Source organism: Vollenhovia emeryi, unplaced genomic scaffold, assembly GCF_000949405.1.
Source record: "Vollenhovia emeryi isolate VEMERY1.0 unplaced genomic scaffold, V.emery_V1.0 DF939214.1, whole genome shotgun sequence".
NCBI classification, from domain to species: Eukaryota; Metazoa; Arthropoda; class Insecta; order Hymenoptera; family Formicidae; genus Vollenhovia; species Vollenhovia emeryi.
Window position 1 is genome coordinate 623890 of NW_011967152.1, and position 14916 is coordinate 638805.

At 44.9% G+C, this 14916-nt stretch overlaps 1 protein-coding gene across 7 annotated transcripts in view; it reads left to right on the top strand.

Moving 5' to 3' along the window:
• Positions 1 to 2208: 2208 nt before the first annotated feature.
• The window catches only part of LOC105561033 (forkhead box protein P1), a 163224-nt gene continuing 150516 nt past the window's right edge, over positions 2209 to 14916 (top strand). For 5 of the 7 annotated variants that reach the window (XM_012010665.1, XM_012010663.1, XM_012010666.1 and 2 more), the window contains exon 1: positions 2325 to 2386. The gene's annotated coding sequence lies outside the window, so the exon portion shown is untranslated. Of the gene's footprint in view, positions 2387 to 14916 lie in introns of all 7 variants that reach the window. The other 2 variants (XM_012010668.1, XM_012010669.1) reach the window with 2 other exon arrangements.

Consider the following 14916-nt stretch of genomic DNA (forward strand, 5'->3'; position numbering starts at 1 on the left):
CAAATATTGAGTTCTAAATGTAATTAAAAAAATACTGTTACGTGAAATTTATTTATAAGCTTAGAGTTGCAAAAATAACAACATACGTATGTACGTACCGCTTTATTTCCCTTCGCCATCCATGGCTTCAATTCATGCGGCGACACTGAAAGCAGTTTTACACGTGAATGGAAATGTGGCTAATTACACCGTGTCAAAATAATTTCGAATAATTTCGGTCACATTGCGCGTTAATTCGGATAAATCATTACGTTGCAACGTTATTTGTATTCCGGCTAACTCTCGGATTTCAGATATAGTCGAGCTTTATAACTCGAATGTGGGCTCGCGGTTAGGGAAGTGGTTCTACACCTTTTGTACCTTTTACATCTAGAACTGTCAACATTTGTGTGATACACAAATTATGTGGTTTTTGTGTACAGACCGACAGTGTTCCACTGTTCGGACCAAAATCGGAGAAGTATATCAGTTATAGGTTAAACCTTTAACTTATTCCATTGAGTAGATTTTTCTTAGGCTTCTAAACTTAATTTCAATGTTACCATGCTGTTCTCTGATTCAGTCCGAATAGTGGAACACTGTCGGTCTGCACACAGAGGCCACATAATTTGTATATTACGCAAATGCTTTTATGAATTGACAGTTCTAGGAGCAAATGGTGTAGAAAACCTCTAACTTATTCCAGTGAAAAGATTTTTTGGTAGGCTTGTAAACTTATTTTCAATGACACCATGCTGTTCTCCGATTCAGTGGAACACTGTCGGTCTGCACACAAAGGCCACATAATTTGTATATTACGCAAATGTTTTTTATGAACTGACAGTGCTAGGAGCAAAAGGTGCAAACGGTGCAGAATCACTCCAGCATCCCCTTAACGTTAAATAATTAGGCAACAGCACTATCAAATATCAGACAATTTTCCTCTAAAAAAAGACTTTATTGACGCGCATTTGCAAAAAAAACATTATGTTGTATAAGAAAAGCTATAGTTACAGCAATATTTAAAAAATCTGTTCGCGCCGTGGCGCCGAAAAAGAGTCGATACCGACCAAAGCGTGCCGCGTATATATTTTAATAAAGCTGGCAACACACCGTGTCTCGTTTTTTACGGCGAAAAGCGCGATTTAAAATAACGGCAATGTAAATAAAACTTTACATCATGAAATACGGAGCATAAAATATCACCAGTATCAATAGCACATAAAATACTCCATTGTGTGACATTTAGCGAAATATCATATTCGAATGGCGCGCCGCCGCCCGTGCGTCCTTGCGTCGCGGATCTTTGAGGTCTTTTATTTTTTAAATCGACGAGCGGCCCTTTATTCGCCGGGACAACAGAAATGCCAGTGTCACCTCGCGAGGAAAATGAATATTAATATAAGCACGCCGGCCGCGGCCGAGCGATTTCCTCGGCGGGGCAACGAATAATATAATAGCCGGTCCGCGGGAGATGCGTCTGCGACCGAGAGGGCGAGGCGCCCGAAGACGAAGTGTTCTCATTATACCCGGTGATTTATGTGCGTGCCACCTTGCCGTCGGAAGAGATTCTAGGTTAGAAATAAAGTTAAAAGAAAAATAAGGCTTACGGGGTGCAAAGTCGAGAAAGTGTGGAGGGGGCGGGGGGCGCCGCGGCCCGCGGAATATATTACAAAAATAAGCTCGCCCCGGCGAGAGCGGCGAGACGCTCCGCGGCGCGGCGCGGCGTGCGGAAAAGCGCCGAAAAAACTTTGAAACTCCGTGGAGCCGAGGAGAGATCGATGCCCCTCTCGACCTGCCCCGCCGTGTAACTTTTCTTGTTTATCGAGGCGCGGGAATAAAAATCCCCCGGTCACGATTCGCGCGACCGTGCGAATAACTGGCGTATTTCGTGAACAATTTTTGCGACTCGTTGCCGACGGAATCTCTCAAAGGGCGCAGGAGGAGATAACAATTGGGGTTGAGTCGGTCTTTAGGACCTGTCGAAGACAGCTAATTGTTTAGCGTCTCTTGCATAAAGAAACTCTTATAACGAAAAGAGAAAGGGACATCTAGCGGTTTTACTGCGTCTGTTCATTTATCTCTTCATACTTATTTATGCGCACTGCGACTTGTTTCTGCCTTGCAATATTTTATGTAAACAATCGGTTGAATACGCAACGTATATTTATTTAGATTTTTATATCAATCGCAAATAGTACAGGAATATTTATATTAGTCTTTTCTGCTGTTTACTGGGTTTGTTACCACCACAATTACGCTGTTACGTGTTAATAATCGTGATGCTGCTTTGTTTCAGGGACACATCGGTGAAAATCCATTCGACAACGGTTCGTGGGGAAAGGAGCATTTTCAGCCATCGACAGTTCCCTGGCAGTTGAATCCGCGCAGCCACGGTCGTCCTAGTGTGAGTACCTTTATTCTTTTCTACCTCGTCTAACTTATAGCGCAAACTGCATCGATTACAAGTATCGTGGAATATCGTTAGGCGGCAAAAAAAAAAAATTCAATCTCACATTCTCCCGTGATTGATAAAATCTCAACTTTTAAAATGAAACTTAGGCTCGTATTTTTCACACATTAAATTAAATATCGTTCATTTTTAGCAAATTAATAAGATACGGTCAATGAACAAAAACAAGATCTTAGAATGCGATAAAAATACTCATTTAATAAAATACAATAAATATATGAATAAACGTTTCGACTTAAATTATGCGCAAATTAACGAAACAGTAAAAAGTGTGAAGAATCACTTTACTAACGCGAACTTTAATTAAAATCGGGCCTGGCAGACAGTTGGATTGTGTAGAGCGCAACCTAAAAGTAAAGTTAAAATTTACAATTTTCTAACACGAAACGGTTACATATTTGGCGTAATGCGATTTAGATATTATCGGCCCTAATTCTCGGGCTCGCGAGGGTAGATGCGTCAGATTTATAATTCCGGCGGGTAGGAGTGCTCGCGAAGAGGATGTGGACGGAAGGGGTGGAACGGGAAAAGAAATCCGGCGGCTCATTGTGTCGGCAGGTAGCAAAAATGCTGGCGGGATCGCCGCTTTCTCGGGCGTTTTCTCTCAGGAGTCGTCGGACTACCGTACCGTCGCGTCCCCGCCTCGGCAGCCTTCACCCCTTGGTCCGACCGTAGCCGACCACCCTCTTACGCTCGCGCTCGCTCTCCCGCACCACTCGTCCTGTCACCCGGTATTTATAATACGCTTTGTTTTCCCTCAGCTATTTGTCTTGGGTTCTCGGCTCTCCTTCGCTAACATTATTATCCCGCGTTTTATTTTTATTTAATTCCACCGTGCCGAGCTCCCACCCTCCCCGCGCGTCCCGCGTTATTTATCCTTCGTGGAAACTTAACGAGCGAGCGTATCGTCGAATCTGGACAGTTGTTTGTGCTCGTATCACCCGGCATTCTAATTCCCTCTATGCGAGATGCATTCTCCCACTGTGTGTAAAAATCTAGGATCGCGTTTAGATTATCATTGGAGATTATAGGCTTCGCAAGAGTACGTGACACGACGATTATTTCTTGCGTACACCAAGTTTCACGGTGTCATTTTGCATGACTCACATGCCGCGCGACTACGCGGTAATCTCCGTTCGAAATCTAAATCGCTCGACGTGCCAATATTTCACGTCATAATACGTGCAGGTCGCAGTGGCAATTTTGATGCCCGCTAATTTGTTTACTCCCGGCTCCCTCAATCACGCGCGAATCTTCAATCTTTACGATCTTCACATAAATTGTGCAACGTTTCCTTCATTCAATGTTGACTTCTCGTAAGATCTTTCGCACGCGCCTTGTCGTAGCATACACCGAGTTTCTTTCTTAAATTTACATATGATTTTCAGAATAAATTCTAGAAGAAAATTCTCCCCCCGTGTGCAAGTAATATGCGCGAAGAAAAAAATATCCGACGAGTCCCCGAACAATCTATAGTTGGCAATAATATAGTTGCACCTCCACGGATGACACACTTTGTGTTTACCTAAGGTGGATTAAACGCGCGTGGACTGTCACGCGCACGTGTGCAATCGACGCTCGTCTTCCTGATACCGTCGTATCGGGCGCGATCGTTTGCAAAGTAACAAAAGCAACCGAAACCACTGACGTCAGCGTTTCCGCGAGCGTATATACGCGACCGATGATCTCATGCGTGCATATACGTGTGCGCTTACCTAACCGCGGCGCGCAGCTCCTTTTACGCCGCGCGTACGTGTGGTCGTACGCACGAATTGCGCTATCGCGTACATGTCTACGTGACAACGTTGCGGCGCGGTACCGCTTGTTTGCTGCAACCACGTATGCATTTGTCAGCATCTCAAGAAGTATAATACATAGCGATATACATGTATCATTTCTCACCGGTTCTCTCCCCCGTCTCCGCGCGCGTCGATCTTATCCTCTTAAAATCAAATTCTTGCATGAAACTTTCGCGCTGCGAGGCACGCGGTGTCCCGCTTCTGACTCCAGTTTGCACGGCCGTTCGTCAGACACTTGCAGAAATGGAAATAATGGACAAACGTAACAACACGCAAGAATAACCAATGCGAGTATAAGGCAATATGTAGATAGCCTATACGTGTAATTTATTAATACCGTTTCTTTCCACATTCGTCCTGCGAGCCGATTTCTTTTCGGACATACGCAGTTTTCATATAGATGGAGTTCACATTTTTAAATTACAAGATCTGCATCTTGCCTTAGACTCGTATTGGATATTCTTGTGTGTCGTTTAGTTTCAATGAGAGTCCTACTTGAGCTCTAATGGAAAAACGATTTCGGGAAATTTAACTCGGATGCCGCGGAGAAGCGGCGAGATTTTAACGATGGAGAGAAAGAGAGCCGTGTCGCGCTGAGGGCAGGGGTAAACAGCGCGATCTCTGCTAAACCGCGGGGCTACGATAAATTTTCCCAATAGTCATAATTTCTTGATAACAATTAAAGTAATTTGGCGTTACGTTATTTTGCCCCTCGCGGAGTTTGCATAATCGGCCCGCGAGATTTCGAGAGCTCGCCCGTGCCGAGCGAGTATTCCGCGCGTCTCGATATAGCCGAAATTTCCGGCGGAAGAACGTTGATTCTCTCACACCGCCCTCATAATCTCAGCCACGCCTGTAGTAATATGAATCGCGGCAAAAATCAGAACGGGGGTGGCTCTTAGCGCGTCCCCGTAGCAGCCCCTGGGTTTTAAGATATGCAGAGCACAACGCACGCTTTCCTAGCGAGACTATTTTAATACGAATGAGGGCGGGAGGATCAGACGAAAGCGCGATGGTACGGCGGGCCGGCTCGGAAGATCTACTTCTTGATTACAGAACTTTTTACCTAATTACATAACATTGTTACCATTTACAAAGTCGCGTCGGGTCTGCGCCGGCTGACTACTAATTAGAATCCTCGATTAGCACCCGCGGCGACATCGTATTCCATTTCGATAAGTCTCGCGACATTTTGCCGGTTCTCGTAATAAAAGGGTTGCGAGGGACCGCGTGACAGGGTAATTTTTAATGTTGCCACGCCGGTAATAATACATAATTGAGCGCGTCATGTTTGGAATGTGTAATGTTCCTTCGTGAGGTAAATGAAGATGGCGAACGTTATCTCGGGCGATACCTAAAGATAACGACGTGGCGAAAATTATATCGCACAAGCGCGTTTATCTGAAATCTATATTATTTAGTTGTAATCTCCCGCGCAAAATTTTCGAGCAGTTGTCATGAGATATTCTTACAACGAATAAATCTTTTCATTTGTATCCTGCCATCGAGCCGGTTATTTTTACAAGAAAGCGAAGTCGCGAACTGTATTCATGTGACACGTGACACGGGCAAACTACTTTGCGGGATAAAACTTTGAATCCCATTTTTCAGACGTTCGCAAATAATTAGATATACCGAATCGCGCCAGACTAGCGCGTCGCGGAATCGAGGGTATCAAAGGTTCAGAAAGAGTCGAATTTATCCCCGAGACTTAAGGTTCTTATCGGAAAGATGTGAGGGTCGTAGAGATAGTCATGCGCGAGGGACGAGCGCCCGACGATGCAGACATTAAGACGTCTGGTCCTCGACCTCCGGCTTTCCGCCCCGCGCCAACCCCTTTAGACGACCGGAGGTTTACCCCGTCTTCATTGTCCTCTAATTCTCATCTGATCCTCACATTACGTAATTTTCTCTTTATTATTTTATAATTCCCGGCTCTCGAGCCCCGCGCTCATCCGACTTCAGGTCCGCACGAACTCATCCCCCGCAACGCATACTAATGCACCCTGCATTTATTAATTATTCCGTGCTAGTTACCCCGGCTTCTCGTCTGGCCGTCGCAATGATAGATTAAACCACCTAGATTCGGGAGCCCGCGATGCGAATCCCGCTCGTCACCGTGATGATACGTGCTCGGAAATTTTTTCCTTCCGCGAATCGATAGAGGCCGGAGTATCCGCTTCTCAATTCTGCACCGCGGTACCTGCCATGAATTACGGATAATAAACAGCGGAGGCTACGCTCTCGACATTGGTAATTGCATTTGTTAAAATTATAAACGTGTTACTTTTACAGTGTTGAACTGTAAAGGTTATCTGTTTACACTGTTGAACGTTTCATTTTTATGTAAAATTAATTGTAAGATGTACTCTCTAAAATTTTTCGAGTGAAATTTTTACTCGAATCATGGCGTCACTGACCACTTCGCTCTAGTCGAGTGAACAGATACTCCGATAGAGTGAATTAATTCAGCGTCACACTATGCGCAGTTCGTAATGCGCGATTCGTGATTCGCAGAAATTCGCTGGACATTCGTTATTACTTGCCACATTATTCGTGATTTGCAGTTTATCACTCGTAGTTTGTTATTTGTCGTTTTGTTCCTGTTAACTTCAACAACTTTTCACTTTTACCTGTCATTACAGGACTTGCGTCTACATAAGTCTACAATTAGTCAAGTTTCAATGTTAGTAAAAAAAACCACTACTTTCGTCCATTTTTCCGTGCGCAATTCGCCATTCGCAGTAATTGGCTAGTCGAGCGGGTTTTTGACGAAAGCAGTGGTTTTTGACTAACGATTCTACGATCGTAGAAGAGGGAGTTAGCCTATGTTTCTCTCTCACTCGCAGAAATTTGACCAACTCTTATGGCCAGTCTTTGATTACAGGGTCTCTAGTAAGTAGAATCGCGACTGTCCGATATGTAAGAAACCCTGTCAGGAACCGGGACGGTTCTTCCATCACAGTCGGGAGAATAAGCGAAACTGTCACGTAAATTATAGATTTTCGGTACTGACTGTGAATATTGGAATACAGCCTCTACGTGCGACGGTGTCTCGTCCATGAATTTGATACTGCTAACAATAATCGATTACTGTAAAACGTAGCACTCTTTTCAGAGTTGTAGAATCAATCCAAGTAAAGAGCGAATAATGGCACTCTTTCAAAAAGTGAAATTTTACTCCATTCGGACTGACAGAATTTTCATTATTTCTTCGAGTCAAGTCTCACTCCAAAAGAGTGGGATTCCACTCCAAAAAATTTAGAGAGTAAATGATATATGTTCCGGATCCCTCAAATCGCGCTTTCAAGAGAAAATTTGCTTCCTAAGAGTCTCTGAGCTGTTGCTTACAACCTGCATCTTGACTCTATTAGAAATTAACTTGGAATTTACTAGAAATTACTCTTTGAATTTACTTTGAAAGAGAACTGCGAGGAACTGGTTGATGCTGATCGCTAGATGCTCCGCGGGGTGAATATCATTCACGGCGTCACCGAATTCATGGTAAAACGTGCCGTCTGAATAGAAATCAAGCGGCGATCGAGCGACTTTTGACGAGCTCCTAAAACCCAGTTCGCCGCCTCGTACGTGATATTTGAAGATACAAGACGACTACCCTACGGGGAACATCCCCCAAGATCTTTAACTCCGCGGCCCTGAAGGGCCCGGCATTCCGCTTGGTATGCACGGAGAACAGCCATTCATCTCCCGATCTCCAGCATAGTCTCGACCTCCGGATATAAATTAGCTTTTGTTTAGCATTCAATGCGAGGCGCCTTTTCCGACGCTTCGGACCGATCTACCGCCGCGCAACCCCCATGATTAGGCGTCCACCTGACCAGCAATCCGCTGCAATTAATGTAGCCACCTGCCTCTCGGTTGAGCCAATTAAACGCTTGCGATTGCCGTGAAAAGAAATTGCTCCAATGTTAAAAGGGAATTTAATTCTCGAGGGTGCAATCGGGATCGGGGCGAAAAATTCGCTCCAATGCGTTTCGGCAGGATAGATAGCAGGACTAGTCTGAGACCGCGGTCGCTAAACTGATTGTGAGATTAAATAAATTTCTATTTTTCTGGTTAGAGCACGTGTGTATTATGCGAGGCATTGTGTAAAGCTTTACAAAGAAGAGAAAAAGTTTGGAAATCTTAAAGATAAAATGTGTAGAGCAAATAATTGTGCAATAACAAAAAGGAACGCGAATATTAATTATAAAGTTTGTTATAAAAGCTCAAAATATCTTCTTCCGAAATAGAAAGTCGTATCGACGTATTGCACAAATGTACCTATTTGTCAAGTCCACAAAATTATGGAGTTACTCATGAAACGAAGGTGAGATACTATTTAACAATTTTTAATTTGCATCTCCAGATCGTATAGCAAAATTAGAATATTCAAACGATACTCCGGGAGAACTTTCTCCGGCGCTCAGAATATTCCCTTTAGGGCCGCTAGCCTTAATATTCCATGGTATACCCCAGCAAAGAAGGGCGCCCAATAATCATACATCCCCTTCAAGACTTCAGTATCTTGCCACCTTTTCACGGCAGACATAATTATTAATATTAAAATATCCAGATAATTATTTAACTTGTGAAAACTTTGCAATGCCATTAAAAATTTTATTATCCGCTTTTGTGTTAATATATTTCGCTTTCGGCTGACTACGTTAAAATTACCGCGACGTTTGTTACAACGATTCCCAATTATAGAGAAGCCCGTTATATTTCAAGAATCTCCGTTGAATTCCGAAAAGACCGCGCGGGGTGTCTCAACTGCGCCTTCTGTTGCGAATTTCGAGAAAGGGGACTATTTCTGCCGTCGGAATATCCTGGCCGCCGAATTCGCGCTATTTTCAACCCTCAATTACATCGTGGAAGACATTTCCTTCACGCTTTCCCGTGGCTGCCCGCCTCGGAGAAAGCCTGTTGATTCTGACAGCGGTAAATCCGGCGGATGGAAAACATCGTCTAGCCGGCGTTGAACTTTCTCGATACACAAGGCAACATAGCAACACAACACGGTAAAGCACAACAAGTGGGGGGGATGCTGGGGGTGGAAAGCCCGATAGATATACAGCCACCCGTGGCAGAGAGGCGCGCGTCGCCTGCGCCACGTGCTTTTCACCCCTCCTCGGTGTTTCTCCACCTCTCCCCTTTCTCCGTCTGTCTTCCTCTCTTTCGCTCGCTCTAAACAACCCCTCTACCTACTGATCGGCCGACCGTATACACCCCTGTCATTCCCCGCCCGTGGGAAACGCAGCCTCACCCGCGATACACCACGTGGCTGCTGCAACAGTTTCCACGCGGCACGTTGCTGCACCTTCGGCGTGTACAATGCGACGGGAGTAGAATTCGGTTCGTGTAAAGATTAGTTCTTACGTATTACTCGATGCTTCTTGTTTATTATTAAGTTTTGTATTTGCAAGTCTCAAATACGTTGCCGTTTGTCGTAATTTACTACCTGAGCAGTTAATGTATGTTGCGGCATTAACGAGTTATACGTGGAGGAAAGTCCTCTGTTATGAGATTAGGCTTCTAATATGAGACAGCAGATGTTTTCAACATCCAAATTTAATCACAAATCTTTTTTCGATTGCACGATCTAACAATACATTTTCCGCTAAACAGATCTTACTCCGAGGGCAATAAATTCATATTCAGTGGAACAAACCAATAATGCCTATTAATTTAGCAGAAATCCCGTTATCTCGTATCAGTTTATTTCATAACAGAGGATTTTCCTCTAGTATTTTGATCGATAATTCACATTTTTAAATAGCAGTTTGGAAGAATCCCGTTACAGGTTGTTCGAGTCTCTTAAATAAATATTACCACATGGAAAACCAAAGATATGTTGAAGCTACGTGTAAACGGCTCTTTCGCAACAAGCGTAATAGCTCATTGTTATGGGTTGCGGACGGTTAAAAAAACGCGCGGCAGGAGCGCAACGTGAATAATGCGTTCCGGAAGAGCCTTCAGACGCAGCGAAATGTTATACAGTGCCTGCAGGGTTTGGTTTTGCGAGTGCCCACCCCGGACTAACCCGGGGCGGGCGGCAAGGCAGGCGGTCGGAGCCAAGTTAGGTCTCTAACAACGTAACCGAAACGTGCAACCTTGTAAATAGATGTCTGGAACGTGCCAGGGAGCTCGCGCGCTACCTAGCTCGCTACATACTCGGGCAAGAAGGGTACAACGTCGCGGGGAAGTTGGCGCAGAGCTGAGCGAGCCAGCCGGGGCCCCGGCCGTTGTTGTACCACGTCGTATATACCCAGCTTCTTACGTGCACACGCATGCACGCCGGTAATTAGTGTCTTAATGAACCCGCGCCGCGGGTAAGGAGCTGCGCAAATAATTGCCAGCGTGCGCGATCTCACCCGGGCTCGAGCACGCTTCCCTCTCGGCGCCGCCGGGTCTCGGATGCGGCGGGGCCACGGGGTGCCCTGTGAGCCCCCGGGGGCGGAGGGGGTTGGGAGGGGGGGGGTGCGAGCACGAGTTTTTAAGTGTGATTGCGTGCGCGCGGAATAGCGGAGCATTAATTTAATGCGAGCGCCGCGCTCACATGTCGCGCGCGAATGTGCGAACGCGCCGTCGATTCGTCGTCGCGAGTGCCGCCGTGGCATTATGACGTTTTAATGCGGCGAAATTGCACGGCGCGCCGGCGGCGCGGCGTGTGTAATAACGCGTATTTACTGCCGATCGCGTGCAGAGCGGATTATGCCTCGGATTACGGGTGTAATATGTTTACTGTTTCGTAGGTAAACGGAGTTGCATGCTGCTCCGAGTGAGGTATTCGTACCGCGAGTATCGAACTATTTACACGACTAAGATGAGGATCGTATTTATAAACAGGGTTGGAAAGTTACTTTATAAAAGTAAGTTGCAGTTACAGTTTTTTCGCTAAAAATGTGACTAGTTACAGTTACAAGTCTGAAAAGTAACGCGTTGCAGTTACTCAAAAGTAGCGAATCGTTATTTTGCCGTTACTTTCTTGCAACGAAAATAAAAATCAAATTGAGTGAGGCTTATATTGTCGCCAGTGGAAATTAAACAACATAAAGAAGTCGACACGTTGTAACTTAAATATGTATCACTTTTTATGCCACTTTGGTCGATTTTCATAAGAAATTCCCCGTGAAAATAAAAATATCAAATCTGCATTTGAATTGTTAAGTGTCGATAAAGGCGTTTATGCGCAAAGGCAGGGCCTAATGCGATCCGTGGAGGATTAAAAAATATATAAAGTAACTATTAATGTAACTGAGTTAAGTTGCAGTTACAGATGGAGAGAAAGTAACGAAGTTAAATTAGAGTTGCCAAAATAAGTAACTGCAACTGTAACTTCGTTGCGAGTAACGAGTTACTTCCAACCCTGTTTATAAATTTAACTTTTTGCTGAGCTCAAGAACAAGTTCCGTTTCCAATTCGAGGTATCTGTTGACAGAATTGTGCAGTTTTGCCAAGGTATTTACCACCAGGAAAGACAAAGATAAGCCGAGGTAATATCCATGAAAATTTTAGTCCAAGTTTCCTAAAACGTGTCCTTGTAAAAATTTTAATGAATAGAGTTTAATATCGATTTACATATCTAGTACGATTCGTTCTATTGTTATTCGTCGAGCAGAAAAACAGGGAAGACGTAAAAGTTAGCGGTTTTCCTCGTGTACACCTCCAAATAATGAATCGAGAGACAGTATTCTAAGGATCGCAACTGAAACTTTGATTCGCCGAATGACAACGACGCCGCAGTGTTTTCGGATTGTGATTAGGACCGATCGAATTTTAATCGACGTCGTAAACGGCTTCTTCATGCCGTTTTCCGTTGTTTGCGACCCGATTGGGCGGGCAAGAATGTTCCGCGCGCGAAAGTTGATATTTTTAACGATACTTGGATCTCTCCTCGACGCGGAGAAACACAATGAAAGAATATTTACAGTTTTTACTGTGCATTAAGTGCAGTCTGACGTAGGTCCGGCCGCTAATGCGCCACCCTTATTCGACTTGGAACGACTTTTTACTTTACGACGGACGATTTGAATTTTATATACTGCGATATTTGAATTACGATGCGACATAAAATACGATCGTCTCAGCGCAAGCGTGCGTTCGACCCACGCGTTCTCCCGAGGACATCGATTTAATGCGAAGTAACATTCGTAGGCGTGGGCTATTCATTTTCACGTCGTTTTGTTATGTCATTACACGTCAAAATTATACTTATTAATGACACGAGATTGAGACATTGCCTCGGCATTTGATTTACTCAAAGTGTTATAGCTTTCCTTTTTCTTTTTTTTCGTAAGAAAATACGCGCGATTCATACAGTTTGAAAGTGGGAGCAGGTAAGCTCTCGTCTGTGTCTAAGGAGAACGAATAAGAAATGGCCGAAATTATGAAAAACGAAAGCACGACATGGATATCAACGTCACGTGTTCCCTTTATTCCAGACACATGCGCGTCGTTAAAAGTAAACGGCGACACGTGACGTGTGATGTCTCGGCGCGTGTACTATTTTTCACTTTTACGCGACTACATCGCGATTTTTGTTCGCGACAGTGCTCGTTACGGGTGTCAAGTCTCGAGGATAAGGAACGTCGGCGATCTAGCAGAAACGTGTATTGATCCGCCCATTTACCGTATATCTTCGCTTTATGTTCTCTTGTACTCCATCCGCTCGCTACTTTCCACGGTTTCAGATTTTTCGCTCTCCCTCTTGCTCCTCCGTCTTTGACTCAGCCAGCGGTACAAAAGTCAAGATTGATGATCCGAGAAAATCTGAATATAGACAGCCAATCCCGCACCTTTCCTCAGGTGGCTTCATGCTTGATTCATTCCTTTCCTTTTTCATTTTGTCTCCTGCTACCCTTACAACACGATGAATATAAACTTTTATCCCGTCTCCAGTTCCCTCTACTTTGAATTTGGATCAAGCGCGAGATCTTGTTTCAAGAAAAGGGGTTTGTCTATTCCGTGCGACTAATTTTGAAAATGATAATCGCGTTGGCCTAAATTGGACAAAACTAAAGTTTCGCGGCAGGATAAGTGCCATGCTAACATTTATTCATCGTTGCACAGCCCTTGCACTTACACACGCACACAGAGAATAAATTGCAAATGTGAATTCTCAAAATATGATGCATTCGATGCCGCTGATTTTATTCTCTCAAAAGAGAAATTACGCGATAAACATAATCGACGGGCTCCTTTTGCCTTCCATTTTAATAAATCTCGAGTGTCACACTTATATTGCTTACAGTTTTAGTTTTCGCAGGTTTAAGAATTATAACAAAAGTTTTCTATATGAAATGATTATTGGTAAGCCCGTCTCTTCTATGAAAAAAAAACGCGCAAGTTTTAATTGGAGATGTGCAAAGTATTCGAACCATCCGAACTAGTCGAATGCGAATCGAGCGAGATTCGGTTCGATTCGAATTTAAATGATTCGAATCTCAACTACGCGAAAATTTGGAATCTGAATAATTCGATTATGAATCATACTATTATCAATCTTATAAAATCCAGTTTCCTGTTGATAAACGAAACAGTATCCTCAAGTTAAGTACATTTATCTATGATTTTTTTCCCCCTAATTGTTTCAGTTGATAAAAATGATTCTTCCACATGAAAATGTCCCTTTATCATCTACGTGTGGAGATTCAATCTAATAATTATATTGTTAATTATGTTTCGACGGTTTGACTGGATTGAATTCGATTCGACGTGAAAAATTCTCGATGCGCACACCTCTGTCTAGTGGATACTTACTTTGCGAAGTGCCGGACGACGTCGAGTGGAATTTTCAGATGCCTGGCAAGTCCCGCGAAAGTCCTGTCCATTCGACGACGTGTATCAACACAAGGGCAGCCTAGTGAGTTTAATAGACCATCCCTCCCGCAAGTTTCTCAATGTCGTACATAAAACGGGAGACTGTTTGGCCGTGTCTAATTAACAGAAGCGAAACGGATGCGCGTTAAACGGCGAGCGTATACGAAGAGACAGCCGGTTCCCCGTGAAATAATGTCGGCTACTTCCGCAGCCGCGGCGGGCTCTGATCAATACCCACGTCTTTCGTCCCTCGGTACGAGACGTGCACGTAGGAACATCCCGACGGTAGCTTCGCATCGGAAGGAAGTGAAAAAAAGGGAGAAGGAAGACGCGGGGGTGGCAAGAGCGAAAGGCGGCGACGGAGAGGGGGAGGAAAGCCGAAGGATTCCGCGAGTCTGCGGTAATCGCACTTCGCCGAAGACTCTTGCTCCGTCTTTTTCCGCTCCCTTCCCTCCTCCGTTCTTCCTCTCTCGAAACCTACGCCGGCCAAGGAAGTGAGGCCGAGAGGGGAATCACGTGGCCGGGACACCGGCGAATATCGAGTGGGCGGATGGCCGGAGGAGAGAAAGAGAGAGAAGTGCGCGCGCACTTTTATGTGTGCGCTCTCCCGGCTAGACACGGCACCCACGCTCATACTAGACGTCGAGCTCGGCGAGCATGCGTGCGATGGGCGCGTATGTGCACCAAGCTGCACACATGTGCAACAAGCGAGCGTAGCGGTTTAGCCAGGATACAGAGGTCCAAGAGGAGACGAGAGACGTTGGCGGTGGAGTAGTGTTGATAGTGGCGGCGGCGGCGACGGCGGCGGCAGCGGCAGCGGCGGCGGCGGCGGCGGCGGCGGCG